Source organism: Culex pipiens, chromosome 3 (genome assembly GCF_016801865.2).
Source record: "Culex pipiens pallens isolate TS chromosome 3, TS_CPP_V2, whole genome shotgun sequence".
Classification (NCBI taxonomy): domain Eukaryota; kingdom Metazoa; phylum Arthropoda; class Insecta; order Diptera; family Culicidae; genus Culex; species Culex pipiens.
The window spans coordinates 111,760,138-111,770,471 of NC_068939.1; the positions used below are offsets into that span (position 1 = coordinate 111,760,138).

The 10,334-nt window shown below is 40.5% G+C and overlaps 2 protein-coding genes across 8 annotated transcripts in view; one reads left to right on the forward strand and one right to left on the reverse strand.

The window, feature by feature from the left end:
* Positions 1-10,334, forward strand: part of LOC120425934 (flotillin-2) — a 367,849-nt gene that overhangs the window by 190,405 nt on the left and 167,110 nt on the right. The window lies entirely within an intron of this gene.
* The window catches only part of LOC120425664 (glucose dehydrogenase [FAD, quinone]), a 148,334-nt gene that overhangs the window by 132,067 nt on the left and 5,933 nt on the right, over positions 1-10,334 (reverse strand). The gene's annotated exons all lie outside the window — the stretch shown is intronic.

A 10,334-nucleotide genomic window follows, 5' to 3' on the forward strand; every position in this document is an offset into this window, starting at 1 on the left:
GTCAAGACCTGAAATAAGATGATTATGAAAAAATCCGACAGATTTTTCAACGTTTTTAATGGGTTTTAACGAGCATTTTCTTAGCTTGTTACACTCGCCCCACTTTCCCCTATTTTGTTTGCCACATGACCTTTTACCACTGATTAGCAGTAGTCATTAGGCTCGACATTGATTTATGATTTTGCCTTATTTCCGAGCAAGCTGGAATGTGATACCCACCAATGCGACGGAGCAATTATTTCAAGGCGTTTGTCTACGTAAAAAAACAGCAATTACCTACCGTGAGTCTAAGAAACGCATGAAAGACTTGACGTTGGTCGATGATGCCTAGAAATTTTCAAACAAGAGTTCTTCGGTTCAAAAACAGATTTATTTCTCTATAAATTCTTTTATATCATTGGCTAGTCCATAAGATCCCATATTATTTGGGAAAGGAGTCTCATCACTCATCCAACTGATAGATTTTACCGTTCACTGGTCTATGATCCTTAACTGATTCATAAAACTTAACCCTCTAAAACCCAACCCCGCCTCCAGACAGGCTTCGATTTAAAAAAAAATCGCCGAAAATCAATTTTTCATCCTATTTTTGATCTCTTAACATTTTAGAAAATTTTAGGGCTGAAAGTTTGACTTGTTTTATGTGACTTTGCCAATGTTTTAAAAATGTATTTTTTAGTGGTCAGATTTGCCTGTGTGTTTTACTATCATTTCCTATATTTTAATTAAAAAGAAGTATGCATTAATTTTTTGTAGTGTCCCAGACTATGCCTTTATGCATTTTTTTACAATTTCAATGATAATGGTTTTCTGCCATTCTATAGCAGAAAAATTGAAAACAATCAAAAAATTAACTGTAAAAACATGAAAGAATTAGATAGACAAAATGTAATGATAGGAGATGGTAGAATAGGCCAAATACTACCAAAAACAAATAAATACTAAACAAGGTAAAAGAATTAAAATACTAACAATGAATCAAGAAAACATAAAACAAGAGAATTAAAGTTTTTCGTAGAACAAAAGTTGCTCAAAATGACCTTCAAACATGAAAAAAATAAAAATAAATCGAAAAAAATTGGGCCGTTAGCTTAGCTGATAACTCTATTCTTATTTTTGTTTTACTACCGTCAGTAAGGATGACATTGAGTTTAGAGGGTGAGAAGATTGGGTCAAAGTGATTTTTACGGGATTTTTCAATTTCAATTTTGTTACCTTCTCAATGTAAATGAATTTCGTTCAATGGGTTGTTAAAGGGCCATCTTAAGAAAACTTTGGAGAACAATTTACGTTCCTAGAACAAATCTTGTCATTTTAGCAGCTGCCAAAAATTACCTCTAGAAAAATCAACCTTTTAATAGCTGTTTTTTTTTTAATTCCTCGAATTGTTTTGAAGTTACTAAATGTAAAAAAAGCATTTCAATACGATTTCCTCGAACAAGTTGATTATTAGTTGCTGAGATATCGACATTAAAAAATGGTGGGTTGTTTTGGTGAGACTTAGAAAACTTCAATTTTCGTGTTTCTTTTCCTTAAAGCGGTTGTATCTTAACAACCCTAGATCCAATCTTCGATGTCTCTTAGACAGTGTTGAAAATCCGACGACTATGATTAATTTGGCGATTAATCGCTGCACGTTACACCTCACGAGTAAGACTGCTGAGAATAACACTACTCGACAAAACAAAACTTGTGTCATGGGATTCACGATATCTCATCGGTTCCTCAGATAAAAGGCATCCCCGAATCCGATGCAATCGACAGAATTTGATTTTATGTCCACGCGGACTGATGCGAATCTGGTAAATTTTTTAACATAAAAAATCGAACAATTTAAAAAAAACCATGCGTCTCCTCCCAACTATATGAGCCATCTACAAAAATATGGAAGCGCCTGGTGCATAGCCATTTCCTTTAAGCACAACGGAAACAACCAATACAAATGTATAAAAAAGTTGTCAAGTTCGGGGGGTCCACAGCTAGCATTTTGTGTACGATTATAAAAATAAATATTAGAAGTTTAAAATCACAACATTTTTTTTAAATTTATTTGTTTACTAAAATTTTATGATTCTCAAAGGTCTATGGGTACTTCGGGATGTCCATGGTCATCCAAGGACTCCCTGGAGTTAAGATCTACGAGTCTACCGCCGTAACAAGCAAGAGGTCGTCGGATTTTGACCCCGGATCATGTGCGTATAGCATCAGTGGATATGGTAGACTACTATATGAATGTAATGGGATGTCCATGGTCATTCAAGGACTCCCTGGAGTTAAGATCTACGAGTCTACCGCCGTAACAAGCAAGAGGTCGTCGGATTTTGACCCCGGATCATGTGCGTATAGCATCAGTGGATATGGTAGACTACTATATGAATGTAATGGGATGTCCATGGTCATCCAAGGACTCCCTGGAGTTAAGATCTACGAGTCTACCGCCGTAACAAGCAAGAGGTCGTCGGATTTTGACCCCGGATCATGTGCGTATAGCATCAGTGGATATGGTAGACTACTATATGAATGTAATGGGATGTCCATGGTCATCCAAGGACTCCCTGGAGTTAAGATCTATGAGTCTACCGCCGTAACAAGCCAGAGGTCGTTGGATTTTGACCCCGGATCATGTGCGTATAGCATCAGTGGATATGGTAGACTACTACATGAATGTGTTGGGATGTCCATGGTCATCCAAGGACTCCCTGGAGTTAAGATCTACAATCGATGTAAAGTTTTAAGTTTGAACGACGAACAAAAGTCCTTGCTTACCACTTTAGCCAAACGGCGACCTCTTTTTTTTACGGCGGTAGACTCGTAGATCTTAACTCCAGGGAGCCCAAGACATTCATACAGTAGTCTACCATATCCACTGATGGTATACGCTCATGATCCGGGGTCAAAATCCGACGACCTCTTGTTTGTTGCGGCGGTAGACTCGTAGATCTTAACTCCAGGGAGTCCTTGGATGACCATGGACATCCCATTACATTCATATAGTTGTCTACCATATCCACTGATGCTATACGCACATGATCCGGGGTCAAAATCCGACGACCTCTTGCTTGTTACGGCGGTAGACTCGTAGATCTTAACTCCAGGGAGTCCTTGGATGACCATGTACATCCTTACACATTCATATAGTAGTCTACCATATCCACTGATGCTATACGCACATGATCCGGGGTCAAAATCCGACGACCTCTTGCTTGTTACGGCGGTAGACTCGTAGATCTTAACTCCAGGGAGTCCTTGGATGACCATGGACATCCCATTACATTCATATAGTAGTCTACCATATCCACTGGTGCTATACGCACATGATCCGGGGTCAAAATCCGACGACCTCTTGCTTGTTACGGCGGTAGACTCGTAGATCTTAACTCCAGGGAGTCCTTGGATGACCATGGACATCCCATTACATTCATATAGTAGTCTACCATATCCACTGATGCTATACGCACATGATCCGGGGTCAAAATCCGACGACCTCTTGCTTGTTACGGCGGTAGACTCGTAGATCTTAACTCCTGGGAGTCCTTGGATGACCATGGACATCCCGAAGTACCCATAGACCTTTGAGAAACATAAAATTTTAGTAAACAAATAAATTTAAAAAAAATGTTGTAATTTTAAACTTTTAATATTTATTTTTATAATCGTACAAAAAAATGCTAGCTGTGGACCCCCCGAACTTGACAACTTTTTTATACATTTGTATTGGTTTTTTTTTTTTGAATTAAATATACTTTATTGAATCTTTCTTATAATAATTACATTTGGTTTACATAATAAGTGGTCAGCTGTGGCTCTTCAGCTTTAATTTGCTTTTCGTGATTTAAACACTGTTCATTTTCATAACTTTAAAAGTATATGATTTATCATTTTTGTAACACTAGGTACAATGAGGAAAAAAAAAAATGTTAAGAAAACATAACCTAACCTAAAACTAACTTAAACTTACAATCAACTAAACCAATCCTTGAATCAAGGGGTATTCAGAAATAGCACATTTTTCCCTGAATTTCAAACATTTTTCTTGAATCTTCTGATCCAACATTTTTACTTCTGCTAATTCATGAACCTCACTTGATCTTGTCCAGCCAGGAACATTCAAAACCATTTTGAGTACCTTGTTTTGGACACGCTGGAGCTTCAATTTATGAGTTCTAGCGCAACACTCCCAAACAGGTACTGCATACTCAATAACGGGGTAAATTATTTGTTTGTAAACTGTTAGCTTATTTTTCAAAGAAATCTTTGATTTTCTGTTAATTAAAGGGTACAAGCACCTGATGAGAATGCTGCACTTGTTCAATATTTTGTCTACATGCTGCCGAAACAAAAGTTTCGAGTCAAGAATGAGACCTAAATAGATAACTTCCTTTGACCAGGGTATCGAAACATCATTCATTTTGATCAAAACATCATCCTTTGGGGCAAATCTGGCCGATTTGGAAAGAGGAAAAATGATGGTTTGAGTTTTTGCTGCATTTATACGAATTTTCCAGTCGCCAAAGTATTCGGAAAGAACGTCAAGACCCTTCTGAAGACGGCCAACTAAATATCTGGTTATTTTACCCTTATAAATAACGGCAGTGTCATCAGCAAAAAGTGACAACACACCATTACCAGGAAGAGTAGGCAAATCAGATGTAAAAATATTGTACAGAAGTGGGCCAAGAATACTTCCTTGGGGAACCCCAGCATCAATGTTGAATAATCCAGAAGCAATCCCATTCAGAAAAACCCTGAACGATCTCTCCGAAAGATAGTGCTGGATAATTTTGATTAGATACATTGGAAAACCGTACAAATACAGTTTATGTATCAAACCATCATGCCAAACATTGTCAAAAGCCTTCTCAACATCCAACAAAGCCATAGCAGTTGATTTAGACTCAAGCTTGTTCTGCTTGATGATTTTAGTTACTCTCGTAAGCTGATGAGCAGTATTATGTCCCTTACGGAAGCCAAACTGCTCATTCAAAATTATATTATAATCGTTGGTAAAATCCAAAAGCCTTGAATAGATGACCTTCTCAAAGAGTTTGGACAGACTACTCAAAAGACTAATGGGACGATAACTTGTTGGCGATGTTGGATCTTTTTGAGGCTTCAAAATTGGTATGACTTTGCCCAGTTTCCAATTGGTGGGGAAGTAACCAAGTTGCAAACATTTATTGAAAATATTGGCTAGATGTTGAAAGAACTGATCACTCTGTTTTTTCAACACTAGATTAAAAATGTTATCAAAGCCAGGAGCTTTCATATTTTTCATTTGTTTTACTGCAACTTTGACTTCCTCACCAGAAACATGGGAATCTGCAGGAAATTCAAAGGTAGAGTTATTAATTGTTGAAATACTATTGGCAACTGATGTTTCTTTACGGCTGGTCATGGAAGTGCCAAGATTATGAGAACTAACAAAATGAAGCCCAAGTGCATTTGCCTTTTCCTCGGATGTAATCAAGGGAGAATCCTCAACAATAAGAGGAGGAATAGGCTTTGGTTTGTTTTTAAGAACTTTAGAAAGTTTCCAAAATGGTTTTGAATAATTCCCAAGCTGGCTTACATGTTTTGAAAATTCTTGATTTCTGATATTGTCAAGTCGGTCTTGTATGATTTTGTTCAAATTGTTCACTGAAATCTTTTTGTCATAGTCCCCAGTCCGTTGATATTGTCTCCTATAAACATTCCTTAGTCTTATCAAGTGTTTAGTATCTACGTCAATATCAGTTACCTTAAAATTAACAGGAACCTCCCGAACGTTGGCAGCCTCTGCTTGGTTGATAGCCTGCTGGATCACCTCCAGCGAACGATCAATATCGGCAGAAGTTTCCGGGTGTTGATCATAGTCGATGTTTCTGTCGACCACTTGCTGAAACTGCTGCCAGTCAACGTTGTGGTAATCTTTCCGGGTTGGTTGCCGCTGCGGAGTAACGGAAGCTCCAACCTCCACAACCACCGGATAGTGATCAGAACTCAGCTCTTCAAACACCTCAGGATGAGCCACGTTCTCAGCCATATTGGTAATGAAGAAGTCGATGATTGAGTGATTCCCAGACCGAGCCACCCTCGTTGGACGATCTGGACTCACAACGTTGTAGTATCCGTTTTGCAGATCGTTGTGCAGAATCACTCCGTTCCGATTCCTCCTGCTGTTGCCCCAAACTTCATGCTTCGCGTTGAGGTCACCAGCGATGATGTACTTTGCGCTCCGCCGTGTCAGCTTCTGGATATCGCTCTTCAGTTTTGCTGCTGAACCATCTCTGGAATTCACCTGACGTGGGCAGTATGCAGCAATGAAGAGTACTGGGCCCACCGAAGTGGGAATTTCCACCCCAACGGCCTCGATGATGTCCAGCTTGAAGTGTGGCAGCCGGCGTGGCTTGAGATCACGATGAACAGCGACAAGCACACCTCCTCCTCCAGAGGTGGTCCTGTCGAGCTGCGTCGCGATCTTGTAGTTTTGCAGATAAACTTTTTCACCGGGCTTCAGATGAGTTTCCGTGATGGCAGCTACGTCGATCTCCTTCTCGCGAAGAAAATCAACCAGCTCTAAGTTCTTCCTCCTAATGGAGCAAGCGTTCCAATTCAGCATCTTGAGGGACCTACGATCCATACTGGATGACGAACGAGGTCAGCACTTCAATCTGCTGGGTCTTGGTTTTGCATCCACGCAGTGCAGCGGACATCTGTTTGAAAATATTGAGGAGTTCGGTTGAGGTGTAAAGATCATTACCATTTTCCTCAACTGCTGGTTCTTGGGTTGGTCTTGGCTCCTGGCTGAAGCCCGGTGGTGACGGTCTCGGCTCCTGGCTGGAACCCGGCCGCGGTTGATTCATCTCAGCTCTCTTCCTGGGATCCAACGGCAACGGTGCCAGGTTCGGGACCTGCCGTCGCGGTTGAAGAGGTGGAAAATTTTGCTCCACCAGGGCTGGAGGAGTTCTACGACGCTGAGGCTGATTCTTCGTCGATGCTTGCTGCCGAATTTTCACGAACTCAGCTCTCTTGGGGCACTTTCGGTCGGTTGACGAGTGCTCACCGTTGCAGTTGAGGCACTTCACCAGCGAATCTTGGATGCACTGGGATGTGATGTGCGCATCGGTACCACATTTGGCGCAACGACGCTTCAGGTGGCAGTTCTTACCTCCGTGCCCGAAACCCAGGCAGTTGAAGCATTGTGTGACGTCACGGTGCACTGGTCGGTATCGCTCCCACGACACGATAATGTTGAAAACCGCTCGGATTGCCTTCAGCTCAGGAAGCGTCGTCGATCCCTTAGCCAAATGCAGCAGGTAGAGCTGGTCACGGTACTTGATGTCTTTGTTGCGACATCATGGGTAAAGTACTCCGCCTCGTTTTCGGTCAAGTAATCCTTGACCAGTTGATAGTGCTGCCTGGATTGCACCAGCACCTTAAATCCGTCCTGACACAGACGAATGTTGCCTTGGACTTTCCCAGACTTGATGAGTTCAACCAGCCCCGCTCGAAAGTCGATCGTTGCTGCTGATTGCCTCACATAAAAAGGAGGCAGTTTCTCCTTTCGCTGTTTCACTTCATTCTCCTTTGCTTCCGCTACCTGGTCCTCGTCAGGCAGTCCAGCGAACTTGTTGTTCTTCAAAAGCTGCTCCTCGTGCGACGAAGAGTTCTCCTCCTCCTCATCCATCGGTACAGTACCGTCGCTCTTTTTCGTCTTTTTGCTGTTCGATGTCACTTCCAAAAGCACCTTCCTCTTGGAAATCCCCGGTTTTTGGCCATCAGTTGAGGCCTCAACCTTCCTTTTGGAAATTCCCACTTTTTTGCCTGCTTGAGCCGCAGGTAGGGCGATATTGCCGGCGTTTTGCGCCGGGACGCGACGAGTCATGTTGAATCAGACAACCTTCTCCAACGAATGCTCGGATAACAATGATTTGTATTGGTTGTTTCCGTTGTGCTTAAAGGAAATGGCTATGCACCAGGCGCTTCCATATTTTTGTAGATGGCTCATATAGTTGGGAGGAGACGCATGGTTTTTTTTTAAATTGTTCGATTTTTTTATGTTAAAAAATTTACCACATTCGCATCAGTCCGCGTGGACATAAAATCAAATTCTGTCGATTGCATCGGATTCGGGGATGCCTTTTCTCTGAGGAACCGATGAGATATCGTGAATCCCATGACACAAGTTTTGTTTTGTCGAGTAGTGATAATCTTTATTCTCAAATTGCCACGACTAGCTGTCATTCGTCAAGAGTGCAGACGATGATTGTAACAACCCATGACTGCTGGTGTTAAATGGGGAAAATTATAATCAGATCGCAGCAAGTTGACGACTAAACCCAATCATTCAAATTTTTATTCGTCTATGCCACAGCCAGCGATCAAGTGTCAGTCGGGAAAGAAACGATCAAAGCATACTCAGAGGGCATTTCTTCAGGCAATCGTTATTCGCTCGAAGTGATTTTTTTCAATTGTCTTAGACAATTTTATAGACCGAGCCACGTAGCCTAGTGGTAACGCTTCCGCCTCGTAAGCGGTAGATCGGGGTTCAAATCCCGGCTCGGACCAACACAACTGGTGATCTTTTCCCTTCTGGATTCGATTGCTTAGTAAAGGGAAGGTAGTGTATCGTCACAAACTGGACCTTATCACGACACCTTAGGAAGACAACCTATGGAATGTTAACATTAACCGTAACATGTTAACATTAAGTTGATAAATAAACTGTCACTGAATCCGCTTTGTAAATGCCGGCCCCGATACTCTTCATGTGTGTTCCCCTCAGGAACAGGGAAAGATTTACTTTTTTTTTTTTTACTTTAGACAATTTTATAGCAAATTTTCTGAACATTAAAAAAAAATATTTTTAGAGATGGTCACTTATGGTCACTATTTTTAAAAATCGAAAAACTGCAAATATTTCGCAAAAATCAAACTTTCGGTGGCTATATCTTGAAAACAGAGCCCTTTATCAAAAAATCTGTGGAATACTTTTCGATTGGAAATTTAATTTTACATTAAAAAATTACGTCAAATTTGTTTTTGCATAAAATTTAGATTTTTCCAAAAATCACTATTTTTTTAAATTTTATAACTTGGCGGCAGATTTTTGACCATGTTTCTCTGTGGCTTAAAAGTTGCGGGTTGTTGTCCCCAAAAACATATAAAAAAATCTCGAAAATCAAAAAATACGTATTTTGGGAAATTGAGTTTTTGTGAAAAAAAAAGTTGATTACAAAATCTGCAAATTAGTACCTATTTTTTCTCAATAGTCCTCAACAATACCTACAACTTTGCCGAAGACACCAAATTGATCAGAAAATTCACTCAAAAGTCACTGACCTTGACATTCAACGTTTGACATGATAAATAATTTTCTCCATAGAACAAATGTTGAGCGCCATTCATTTAAGATTCACAGTTATTGCACAAGTGTTAATAGGTGAATGGAAAATTTCAAAAATGTTGAGACACAAGCTGATCATCAACCTTTTCAAAAAGATGTGGTGACTTTTTGGTTAGTTCAGTACCTCTCACGAAGGTACAGTATTGAGCAAAAGTTTTAGTTGTTCGCCAATCACGAGTTGTAATGACATATTCATTGTTGGTTTTATTCATTTTCCCTGTACTGTACATGCCATGTGAACCTGATCTGTGTCATGAAGTCCAACAATACTTTCGAGCCGGTTAAGCGTAAACAACTTTTGTCGCAAAACCACTCAAAACTGTAAGAAATCGGTGAATCTGAGTGTCCTGCTGGTGGTAGTTCAACCGTAAGTATACTACTTACATTTTATAGGTCGCCAGGCCCCGAAGGTGTGTACTGCACCAACTTGCACTTTTACTCACAGCCGAGCGAAAAAGAACCCTGTTCACTTGCTGAACTTGTCTGCGGTGGAGATGATGGCTGTTGTAAACACCACGAGATTTCGCCATTCTTTTTGTAGTATGAACTCCGTGCGCTGGACTCGTTTAGTGCAAGTGCAGCTAGTCGCCACTGCAATCTGTCCAGGCAACCGTAAACCGGCTGGGTGATCGGCAGAGTACTGCAGCTCAGAACAGCAATCTCTGAAGCCGGTTATCTTTCTTTGGCCTTCCAGCGGAGACTGTCCCTGTGTACGCTGAAGCACAAGGTTTGAAAACTCGTATGATTGACGTAAAAAATAATAAAAATTGTTTTGAAATTCAAAAAAATATATGAAGATTGGTTTACTCATGATACATAACATTAATATTTCTAATAGCCAAATGGTTTCACTCCTTCAGTTTTACAGTGTCAAATCGGTTACTCTAATTTTTACTCAACAATGGATAGAATTCTTAGAACCAATCAGAGGGGTAAAAGAACGATACAA